Genomic DNA, 12,789 nt, shown 5'->3' with positions numbered 1-12,789 from the left:
ACAGAAAATTGTATTCCCTCCTATCACTCATCTTAGGAAAAAAAAAGATGAAATAACAATGTGTAAAAAAGGGAAGATTTATTTTCCTAGTGCCTGAGCTTAGGCAACAATATCAACAAAAAAAAAAAGACCATATAATTAAAATGTCAACTGGAATATTTAGATCTAAAGCTAGAAAAGGAGACAAGAAGCTAAATTCTGATCCAAGCTGACATTGTTTTAAATCCTCATCATCTCCACTGAACTTAGTGAAATCACTCTGGATTAGCACAGCTGGTAATTGGGTCATAATCTGGTCCCTCTGTACATGGGTTTCCTACATGACATTTCAGCAAACTTACAAAAAGCTTTTTACAGATAGATTAAAGATCCCAGGGGCACCTCTATTTCACAAATCAAAGCCCAAATCATTACCAGGCTCAGAACTTATCTGACATAAATTCAGCCTCGGAGCAAATGTCTATAGCCACAGCGTGAGACTTAGTGTATGACAGGAAGGTTAAGGGTGGCTAGTCTTGCTGCCATTATAAGAGAAGGGAGACTGCAGGCTTTGCTTTGGAACATCTTTAATCCTATTTAAAAAGAACAGTGCTTTAAACTCATTATTTTGTTACTTTTAAAATTTCATTGAATATAACATCTTAATACCACAGCCATTCATGCAAACAATAAATAATGGTCTGATTTGGCTTTGTTATGTTTGAGCCTCAGTGAAATTTTTGTTAGGTTTAGGGCCAGCTCTCCTGTAGCATATAGACAGAGGTTGAAGTCCCCATTGTGTGCAAAGATACATACACAGATCCTAGCTGCTCTGATTTCATCTGATTGGGGGTTTGCTGTGTCTGTATGCTTTGTGCTTAGTCACATAGACTTCTTCTGCCCAGGCCCATGGCTGTCAAAATGTATGAAAAGGTCAGAGAGGAAGATAAAAATGCCTGCATTCCTTCCTGCTTTACCTGTGCAAGGACCTGTCAGGTCTGTTTCTGTATCCACACAATGGACCTTGTCCAGTGGGCCATGATGAAAATGAACACAACTCTTGCTTATCGTCTGCCTCAAATGAATACTGTTCTCTTTCCTGGAGATGTCTGAAGTACTTCCATGAAGCAAACTTCTTTGGATGCCCTGGTTATGTCAGGTGCTCCACGTCCAGGCAGTTGTTCTTTGCTGTGTTCTCAATACAAATGAGTCCTGATCTGTCACAATAAATGCATTCTCAATGTGAGGACCATGAATGTCTTTATAACTGTTCTCTTTTTTCAGGGCTTTTTATCTCTTTAGGGACATGTGATAATGTCAGTGGATTATACAATTTATTTTATTTCAAGAGGATCACCTTTATCTCCTCAAAACAAAAATATATTATCGGATAAGCAGCTGATGTTTAGAGACCTATACTTTGACAATCTGACATGGTGTTTGTTTACGTTCTGGAGAACCTGCTAGAGATTTTGTAGTCCCAGCCCCTCCTAGTGATTTCATGCTATACTATTTCAGCACATATAGTTAAAACTTAGAAAATTGACGTTACTGCAATGGAATTGAAGGAGTTAGCAGGCTGGAAAATGGAGGGCAGCTATCTCACCCAAAAAAAAAAAAAAGGAGGGAGAAATATTCTGTGCTTTCATATTGCCACACATTTCATTTGTTTTCTGTTTGTGTGTTTTTTTCTTTCTAATTTTCGTAATGAACCTACACCAGCTGTCTGAATACCACAGAGGCCCAAAGAAAATTGCAGTTTCCCTACTACATACTGACCTGCTACCGTGTTTTAAGTCTAGTCAGTGAGGGAAATGGTAATTGAAATCACCATAAATTAATTGCTCTGTTTTCAGGCAGTACAGAATAAAATTAGTACTGGGTATAACAGAATGCAGAACAACTCATGAAAAAAGGTGCAGGTATTCTTACTAAGTGACCCTTATCTTTCTCTTTTGTCAGGAGAATTATTCATTAGCAAAGAAAATTTGAATTCATATATCAGTGCCCATAGCTATATTGTGCTTCACCAGCTATATGTATCGAATCTGATCCCACAGATACGTACACATATGTATAATTTACTCACAGAAATAGTTTCAAGTAAACCTAATGGGGTCATTGCACAAGCATGCTTTTTTGCAGAACAGTTACAATAATGTATCAGAGCTTTACATATTGGGCTCACATTTGTAATCAGAGATTTTTATTCACTAAGGCAGAGAAGGCAGATTCATATTACCTAGAAAAGCCCCAATCCCCCCTAAAGAATACCCACATAAGGAAATCAGGTGGTTTCTATTGCTATCCTCTGTAAGAAACTTAGAAAACTTAGTCTCTACAGATTTTTTTTGTATGTTCTGATCCACCACAGGTCAGGGAATGTACTTGCCATCTGTGACCTCTACCCATCTTGCCTCATGCCCACGTGGAAAAAGGATGTGGCTGTTTCATGCTTTCACTGTCTTCTGCCTGGCAAACACCATGGTCATGGAGATATGCCCTGTGATTTTCTCCAATAAAAGCCAGTAGAAATGCAAGATTAATTCAGACAAAGAAGAAAGCTACATATATAAATTAACTTGATTCATCATAATGAGCATGACAGAGTACTGCTAAAATTGGCCTCTTCAAACCAGCAATTAAAGATTTATACTGTGTGCAAACACACTTATTAAAGTATTATGTAAAGTATCCACATTTTACCGATTATCATGATAGATTACATTACAAAGTCAGAATAAAATACCCAACACAGAGACTGGATTAGTTAATCATTTTGCTGGACTTGTATAGATTAATCTCCTGTGATGGTTTTATCTGGAAATGTAAGGCTAAATTTCCGTATCAAAACTTTAATTTTCCTAAGCACAACAATTAGCTGTGAAACATGGGGTACAATCATACTCATAACTTTCCCTTTGCCCTGTCTTCTTTTGTATCTGTATATGAACAGAAAAAATACCCAAACACATAATAATAATTTTTTTTTAAAAAAAAAAAGACTCCAGGTCAAAGGGATGTTTTGAATAAATAAGTGGTTTAATACAATTTAATAATGGAGAGAAGGACGAAGGAAGAAAAGAAATTAGAGAGCAAAAGCAGAAGTACTATTAAAAACCCCTTACTGTAGGCATGACTTCTGTATTATGAAATAATACTTCTGCCTCCTGCCCAGGCTGAATGGACCCTTTGTCATTTTGATGTTGGCTCCCCTTCTAGACATGGTACAGAATGGTTCTTCAGGTGAGGAGAGCCTTGAAGGCGACTGGGGCTGCTATTCATTCACAGTTACTATCAGAAACTATCCCCAAAAATAGGGCTATGTCAGTGCTGCAGGGATATATATCAGCTTGTTAAGCGGGGCTTTTTAAGAATGCATTTATATTTTCAGTCATCCTCTGCAGCTTCTCCTACTGTTTGGAATGTGTGGGAGAAAGCAGGCGCACCACAGAGACATAACAACCTCCTGGGGTTCGCTATTCAAGACGGGGCCTCAAACCTCACAAACGGAAAAGGCAAAAAGCGGGAAGAAAAAAAGAAAAGAAAAAGAAAAAAGACCTTAGGTTCAATTATTTGATTCAAACGTAGTCAAGACTTCATTTATCTGTGCACAAATGTAAATATATATGGGTTCATCTGGGTAACATCCACAGGGGTACTGGATCTGGAAGAGAACAGCATTTTCTTTGCTTGTGGAAGTCTCTCTGACACATTAGGGTACTTCTTCTAAAATGCTAACAGCTAATGCCCAGTAATTTTTTTTTCTTTGGCTAGCACTTCTGAGTCTGTGGAATAAATGAAACATGGGCCATGAATGCAGTCAATAAAATAGAAGTGTGCGCTGTTTGTGGTTTTGTTCAGCAGTCTTTAGGATTAGGTTTAATGCAACTGATGATCTGTTTGCTCTCTTTAGGAGTAGCTTTTTCTTTACACTCTGCAAGAACTTCTCTGGTAACATTCCTTCCTTAAAACAAACACTGTGTGAATGGAGTGGGGAAAGTTCATTGGTTTGATTATTTGTGTTTCAACTTGTTTCTAATAGATCATCATCTCTTACCAGGACAGAAGAAAACTGACTCTTGCAGCTTACAGGCATAAAGCAATGATTTAAGCATTTCAGTTTTAAAGCAGTGTGAACTATATGAGACATAAGCACACAAAAAGATAGAAGAAGGCTTTCTTTTTTCTTTAATTTTCAGAAAAAGTTACACCCACTTAGGGACCAGCAGATTTGCAAAAAAGAACATGCTTGATGCAAGTTTCTTCGGAGAACTGTACTAGAGAAAATTGCCACACAGGGATATTTTAGACTTGATTTTAGACTTTTGTTAATGTTGCTTGTATTTCATTTCCTGCTAATTAAAAACTGTACTGTCTGTTGAATTTGTACTAGTAGCTCATGGAACAATAATAAAAAGTAACTGAATTTCATCAAGGAAAGAAATGAAAATTTCTACTCTGGATCATATCACAAATTCAAAATGTGCTTTGTATAGATTAGGGAACGTGTTGTAGGCTTGGGTTTTGGAATGGCTGGAGTGCTTTGATATTTTTTATTTTTTTTTCAGGAGGGCCAATTTTGCATTTAAATAGAAACTGCTTCAAACTAGAAAATATTTCATTGCAAGCTGCATCACTTTCTGAAAGGCATTTCATGCTTTGTATTACAAAAGCTTTATTTGAGAGGTTTGTACCCCAGTACTGTGCCAACCAGCAACAGAGGCAGTGCAACAAAATATAAGGATGGAGTCTTGAGAAAATACAAACACAAATTCTGAGCCAATTTTCCTGCCTGATTTGCTGCCAGTGAACTTACCCCATATGCACACTAAACTGGCCAACTATAAGTCAAGTCTACTCAAAAACAGAGCACCCACATTTGAAGAGTTCTCTCCTCAGTGTAATGTTCTCTGTCATGGGCTTATGGTCTCAGTAGAAAATGGCGGTCAGGTCTGTGGGCATCTGCTGGTGGATGAATTACGTTAGTAAAATTTGTCAATCTTTTAGTAAAATTAAATGGGAATAATTCACACTGACTGTTGTTCAATCTTCATACCCTAATCAGTCTGGTATTTTAGATTTTAAAATGCTTAATGAAGGAAAAGATTAAGGAAACAGTGAATCGTTACCCTGCTATGCTGGGTACAGCCTGAGAAAGAGAAATATCATTCATTGTGACTTAATAAAGCAGTAGTGACACAATTTTCAATCTTTCTGAAGCTACTAAGAAGACAAGTTGGTACTTATTTCTATTTCTTAGATTTAACACTGTAGTAGCACCTGATGACATCAAAGGTCAGAATCTCAAAGCGCTCTGCACTGTAGCAAACACAATACGAGACAGCCCTTTCCTTAGGCGGTAGCCCAGCCAAAAAAAATTGTAAGAGGAAAACAGACATTGAAGTGTCCACACTCAGAGAAGTCAGGAGGTTTATGGCATAACCAAGAGTCTCTCAGATCTTCAGACACTGAATGCTGCAGTTTTTAAAAATTCTTCAAGTATTATTTTATATATTCTTTATGGCATTTGGGCTGGCCTGCAATTAGCAAGGTTAAAGCTGCCAGAGTCCAACTGTACACACCGTTCCATCAGCTCCTACTGTTTCCATGGACACACTAGTTAATTCCTCGACTTTTTCTTGATGCTATCTTATTTAGAGGAAATTGGAAAGGAGGTGGGAGAAGAAATTTGTGCTAGAGAAGTGTGCGTTCTGCAAAATCCTGTGGAGCCTGCTGACTTCTATTGGGTTTTTATGCTTTCAAGAAATAGAATTTCCTTTATTTGTCCTTAATATTTTCACCATTTACCTTTTATCTTTATTTTATTCTACTGTGCATTTGATACAAGCCTTAGAGCTCTCAATCAGCTATGCAAAATGAGAGATAATCTTGCCATCTCATTTTTAATTTCTTTTGATTCTGCAAATTGCAAAGGCAAAAGTAGTACCTGAAGTAAGCTCCTGGCAGTGGCTGCAGCCTTTTATGGCCCATGTTCACAGCTATACCCACTCTGATTTCTTCACTGTCATCATTTACAGCATCAAAGGGACAGTTAGCTCTCTTCTGCTCTGTTAAAAAAAAAATCAAAGCAAGTTTATTAAATTATATATACGTGTACTTGACGGGTTGTTTTAGATGTCTAGCTTTAATATTCAGAGGAAAGTAGCCTGCTTTAGCATAATTAGTGACTGACATGTTTTTTTTTAAAAAAAGGAAATGTGTTTTTTAAAATTTATGTTTTACATCTCAGGCTGAAATGCTTTCTTCTTACCCAGATGGAATAAACATGAACTCTTCACATCACTCTCCAAAGCAAGTACAACACCTAATTCATTTCTTTGCAGCGAGTTGCTTTATGAGGCCTTCACTCAAGAGCCTTCCAGAAATCACAACTCATGCTCTGCTTTGAAGAGCTTTCAGGAGCAAAAGGAAAATGGAAGTACTTGAAGGGTCTCCATGGTCAAATACAAATGAATGTGCATCTGCTGAAGATAAAACAATGCTAGAAGCTCTTGTTGAGCATTTAGAAGAAGCACACTAAAGTAAAAATATTCAGTCTCAGGCAAACTAAACTGTAATCCTACTCACCACAGGTCTTGTGTGAATATGGACTTTGAAGTGACAACATTACTCAAGGTGTAATCAAATGTAATTTTGACAAAAGTAGATTGTACCACCATAGATCTGGCAACCTAAACTGAGGTACTCTGATGGTACCCTTTTTAAAAGGGTTTCTTTTTATTTAACTACAGATTTTTTTTCTGGCTACAATAAGCATTCCTTTCTGAATTATTTTTTTTTTTTTAATTTCTGTTAAATATTATAACAGGTATTTCAGATCTTCTTGCCTAACTCCTGAAAAGAAATAATTCATGTCCAGTTCTTGCAGTGGCATCATAAAAGTCTAACATTTTGCCATCGAGTTTCAAATCTAAAATGACACATCTCCTAAGATGAAAAAGTTACTTTTCTTCAAGAAGAAAAATACATGTATAAAGGTCAATCTCTCGTCCCTTATTGTCTTTGGGTATTAAGACCATGACACTTGGATTATTTTACTCATAATAACTGTTTTCTTTCAGAATTTTTTCTTTCTTTCATGTACTCTCAGCTGCCTGTACCTCCTGCTGCTATTTCTTGCCAGTGGTATTTGCTTCTACTGACAGCATGAGAAGACTCTCTCAAGGATCCAGCTTGACCAAGGCCATATTTAGCAGTTAACAGGAAAAGAGAAAATAAGAAGACAAGTGTTAGGAGTTGAATTCATGTCTAAGAATCAGGGCAACTCAGAAATGTAAGGGCATTGTGATTTTTATCAGAGATATATCTCATCCAGGATCAAAAGAAAAATGTATGTTACGAAAGCTAAACATAGTGTATGGGTAAAGGCTCTAGTAAGAAATGACAGGGAATTTTTAATGTCATAAGTGTACAGTACAGGAGCTGAATTGTTAAAGCTGATATGAACTAGTTTTTTGACAACCATTTTTCTAAGTACAGGACATGATAATTGGAAATCAACATTCTGATTTACATTATTTTCAGAAATGCTGTAATTAATGTGTATGAAAAATGGTGAACAATACAGAGCTAAAAGACTGAAGACACAGAATATGTCCCAGATGAGTCTGTTCTATCTCAAAAAGTCAAAAATGTGAAGCTGGTGATACTGTATGATGTGATAAGGGAGTCCCACATAGCTTCCGTGGGCTCTGCTCTTTCTCACAAGGCGGACAATTTTGCCAAAACAAGGAAAGATAGCAACATGAAAACCTCATTTCACTTGTCAGGCAGTAAATAAAAGTGCATAGTACTCCAGTGGCACATCAATGCATGCTTCCATTTAAACAACAAAAAAAAACCAGAAAGTACAGAGCAATAGTACAGCCTTATACCACAGGTAAATCTGTATCAAACATCATTTCTTTCACTTTATCCCTTTCAGTGATTTAAAGTATAAAGAACTAGGAAAGGATGTCCTCATTAAGCACTGAAAATCAGCAGATGACACTTGACCTGTATGTTATCATTCCAGCCATTTTATATAGATGCAGTAATAGTAGAAGACATTCCTCTAGTCTGTGCATATCTTCAGAGTACTTTTCTTTCTGCCCTGCCTTCTCCTCAGCTGTGTTTCCACAGAGAGGAATATTCGTTCTTCTTGCATAATTCAGATTGGAAAGAAGGTTTTTATATCAGTTTGTTTAGAACTACAGGCTGAGTACCTCAGTGCCACCACCATGCAAGCAGCCAGTGGCAAGGAAGCTCATGTCTTACCTTTCTCCAGGAATCTCTATTGAGTAAGAAAAGTCCAGATGTTGAAATGAGAAAAAAAGTCTACAAAGAGGCGCAAAGTTACATTAGGTCGGTCACAGCTTCAGTCTCCTCCTTCCTAACAAATACACACAAACAGAGAGCACCTAAATAGCTCTGTGTTTAAAATAACAGTGGTTTAATGGGATAGGGTTTACAGAAAACTAAAATATGCCTTAATAGGCTGGCTATGAGCTCTCTAGGGACCTTGGATAATTAGACTTTCCTAAGAAAGCAAGGCAGCAGGATAATTGCATGACTGTTAGTGGAACATTAGCCAAGAAGAATTGACCTTGACTATTTTCTAATACTTTTTCAACTAGAGCTGGAAACGATTTCTCAGTGCAGATTAGAAGTGAAACCAAGTCTATTTGTTTTGACAATGATGATTTGTCAACACATTTTAGAATGGGTTTAAAGCTATATTTCATCTCTGCCAGATGTTCTTCCTTTAGTTTCAAACACAGAGGTTTAACGTTAAATTCTGAAAGAACTAACAATATGAATGGAAAGATGTGAAAGAGCTTTTGTCTTTTAGTAAATCAAGCTGTTTATACACTTTACATTTTGTTATTGGAACTCATTAGCAGTAAGAATATTGTCATTTAAGAATGTTATTTTCAAACAAAAACAGATATTTAATAAAGACAAGTTTTTCTACTGCCTACAACTGCAGTCATAGCTATTGCACATAATCAATATTCACCAGTTAAGCAAAAGATTTATTGCATGATAAATTATCATCCTTATCACAGTAACAGTATTTTGCCTATATCCGAAATGCCTGAATTAATTCATGTCCTCTGGGAAACAACATTTTTTAAATTTATTCTTCCTGTTGCTTACAGATCAATAAACATTTCAGTAATGTATATGATTGCTGATTGTGACTGATATCATTTTAACCACTGTGATAAATATGAAATATAGTCATCATAAGAATAATGAAAATGAAATGAAAGGCAGGCAGACTTGCAATAAAGGAAGGATAGCAAATGCCAGAAGAGTATTCCTATTAGATGTCAGAAATAGTGTCATATAAAAGAGGCAAAGTTAAATGCTTTACCATTACTGTAATTTCAATTCAGAAAATGAAATGAGTTTGCTAACAGCAGCTACTGCTAGAGGGGAGAAGACAGTTAATTAATTTAAACTAGCTAACACTGATCTCACAGGATCACCTGGGGTCCAGTCTAGTTCCCACTGAAGACAGCAACAAGAGCAAGCTTTGATGAGGTTTCTGATATCAGAGTGATGTTTGCTCAGTTCTAAGAAAACAAATTATCAAAGCCATATGAAATTTTAGCCATCACCAAAGCCTGTGTTTTTCTCACAGCTAGATACAAGGTCTCTAAGACCTGTCTTTTTTTCATAACTAGCCAGTGTGTAGGAATTTTTCACAATACTGCATTGTTAATTACTACTATTTAAAAGACATTTTCATAAAACTATATTGTTGTTGTAAAATGGATTTTTGACTAATTGAATTTCCTCAGATACTGTTGTTTCCATGGAAATGCACTACTTTTAAACAAAAATAAGTTCTAAATGCAGAAAATCTCTCAGACATCCCTTCACATCCCAGTTCTCCACCAGCCACTCTTTCCATCGGGCACAATGCATTTCACCAGCAAGAGATAGTGCCTGTGGGATACACAGAAAGAACTACCTCTGAGAGGAGACTGAGAGAACTGGGTATCTAAGCCACTGCACCAGGAGTTCCCAGTAAACAGTGTGGTGGATCTCACAGAACAAAAAAAAAAAATAAAAATAAAAAAAAAAAAATCAGTTTTCAAGACATTTGCCAGCAGTTTCCTAAAAAAGAAAAACAATTTTATAATTCTGGCTGTAGTATTCCAATCCCTTTTAATAGAGTTATTATCTAATGTCACATTAAAACGGATTCTAAGCCACTGATCTGGATAGGGTCCACAATGTCTCAGAGACTCAGCAAGAAATTGCTTAAAGTTTAATGAACAACATTATTCAAAATGGTTGCTGTCATTATACTGTTGGAATACTGTTCACAATCATTCCTTTGAATATTAAAATATTTAGAATATTTTCATTTCAAACATCTCTATTTGTTCTCTTGGTGGATGAAAAGCAACATGAGCCAGCAATGTGCGCTTGCAGCTCAAAAAGCAAATGGTATCCAGGGCTCCATCAGAAAAGGGGTGGCCAGCAGGGACAGGGAGGTGATTGTCCCTCTGTATTCTGCTCTTGTGAGGCCCCATCTGGAGTACTGTTTCCAGGTCTGGAGCCCCCAATACGAGAAAGACAGAGAGCTGTTGGATAGGGTCCAGAGGAGAGCCACAAAGATGATCAGGGGACTGGAGCATCTCACCTATGAAGACAGGCTGAGGGAGCTGGGCTTGTTCAGCCTGGGGAAAAGAAGGCTGCGGGGTGACCTCATTGCAGCCTTTCAGTACCTAAAGGGAGCCTACAAACAGGAGGGGAGTCAACTCTTTGAAAGGGTAGATAACTGCAGGACAAGGGGAAATGGTTTTAAATTGAGGGAGGGAAGAGTTAGGTTGGATGTCAGGGGGAAGTTCTTTACAGAGAGAGTAGTGAGGTGCTGGAACAGGCTGCCCAGAGAGGTTGTGGATGCCCTGTCCATGGAGGTGTTCAAGGCCAGATTGGATGGGGCCCTTGGACCCAGTGTTAAATGGGGAGGTTGGTGGCACCGCCTGTGGTGGGGGATTTGGAGATTCATAATCCTTGAAGTCCCTTCCAACCAGGCCATTCTGTGATTCTGTGATTCTGTGATTCTGTGATTCTGTGATTCTGTGATTCTGATTCCACTCCTGTTTTTAAACAGCTCTTATGCTTCACTGCTGTTTGCATGAATCCTGAAGCAGTAGCACTATGTGGTAGTTTTTATTTTGTTTGTTTGTTCTGCCCAGTAGTTTAAACAGATCCTGAACTTTTAATCTCCCCTAGAAGATTTTCTTCATTCTTTCTCTCTTCTTGTTCCCATAATTCTTCACTGTATTTCATAGAATCATAGAATGATTTAATTTGGAAGGGACTTCAAAGATCATCCTATTTCAACCTCCTTCCATCGGCAGTGTTGACCCCCACCAGATCACCAGAGCCCCATCCAGCCTGGCCTTGAACACCTTCAGGGATTGCGCACCCACAGATTCTTTGGGCAGTCTGTGACAGTGCCTCACCTCCGAGTGAAAAATTTCTCCCTAACAACTAACATAAATCTTCTGTCTTTTAGTTTAAAACCATTCTCCCTTGTCCTATCACTATTTGCCCACATAAAATGTCAGTCTCCCTCCTGTTTGTAAGCTCCCTTTAAGTATTAGAAGGTTGCAATGAGGTCTTCCTGGAGCTTTCTCCAGGCTGAACAAATATATCTCTCTTAACTACTCATCGAACAAAAGATGCTCCAGCCCTCTGATCATCTTTATGGCCTCCTCCAGATCTATTCCAATAGCTTAGCATCTTTCCTGTTATTGAGAATCCAGGCCTGGATGCAGTACTCCAAGAATAGAGGGGAACAGTCCCCTGATGGATCTCTCTGATGGCCTCCCCTCTTTTGATGCAACCCACAGTATAGTTGGTCTTCTGGGCTGCAAACACACTGCTGGCTCATGTCCAGCTTTTCATCCATCAAGAATCACCAAGTCCTTCTCCCCAGGAGGACTCTCTTTTCTCAATGAGTTCTTCTCCCATTCTGTACACATATCTGGGATTGTCCTGACAAAGAACAATACAGGCTGCCTGCATCATTTTCTGCTCTTGTTTGACATCTTCATCAGTGACCTGGATGAAGAGGTAAGATTGTACTGTTAGCAAGTTTGTTGATGATTCAAAGCTGGGAGGAGTGGCTGTCACACCAGAAGGCTATGCTACCATTTATCAAGATTTGGACAGATTGAAGAGTTGGGAGGAATAATCATGTTCATCAGTAAAACTGGAAGGGACTCTGCGGAGAAAGACTTGGTGTCCTGGTGGATGACAAGTTGATCACAAGTCAGCAGTGTGCTCTTGTGGCTCAGAAGGCCTACTGCATTCTGGAGGATTTAAGTATTTTGAGAGAGGTCTAGGGATGTTATCCCACTCTGCTCTGCCCTGGTGCATCACATCTGGACTTCTGTTTCCAGTTGAATCTTATTAGGTTCATGTATAACCATTTTTCTACCTTGTCCAGATCCTTTTGGTTGGCATCTCTTCCTTCTATTTTATCAATCACACCACTCAGTGTGATCTTCAAACTTTTCCTGAGGGTTCTCTTGATCCCACTATCCAGATCATTGATAAAGATGTTGAAAAGCACCTGTCCTAAGACAGACTCCTGGGATTGACCACTCCTGAGCCATTGACCACAACCCTCTGGCTGTGACTATCCAACCAATTTTTTATCCACTAAATAGTCCACCCTTCAAACCAATCTTTGCAACTTAGAGATAAGGATGTGGACTGTATCAAAAGTCTTATAGAAGTCCAGGTAGATGACATCAGTTGCTCTTCCTTTGTTAG

This window comes from Lagopus muta, chromosome 1, assembly GCF_023343835.1.
Source record: "Lagopus muta isolate bLagMut1 chromosome 1, bLagMut1 primary, whole genome shotgun sequence".
Lineage (NCBI taxonomy): Eukaryota > Metazoa > Chordata > Aves > Galliformes > Phasianidae > Lagopus > Lagopus muta.
The sequence above is the reverse complement of the archived record's forward strand: the minus strand, read 5'-3'. Positions refer to the sequence as shown.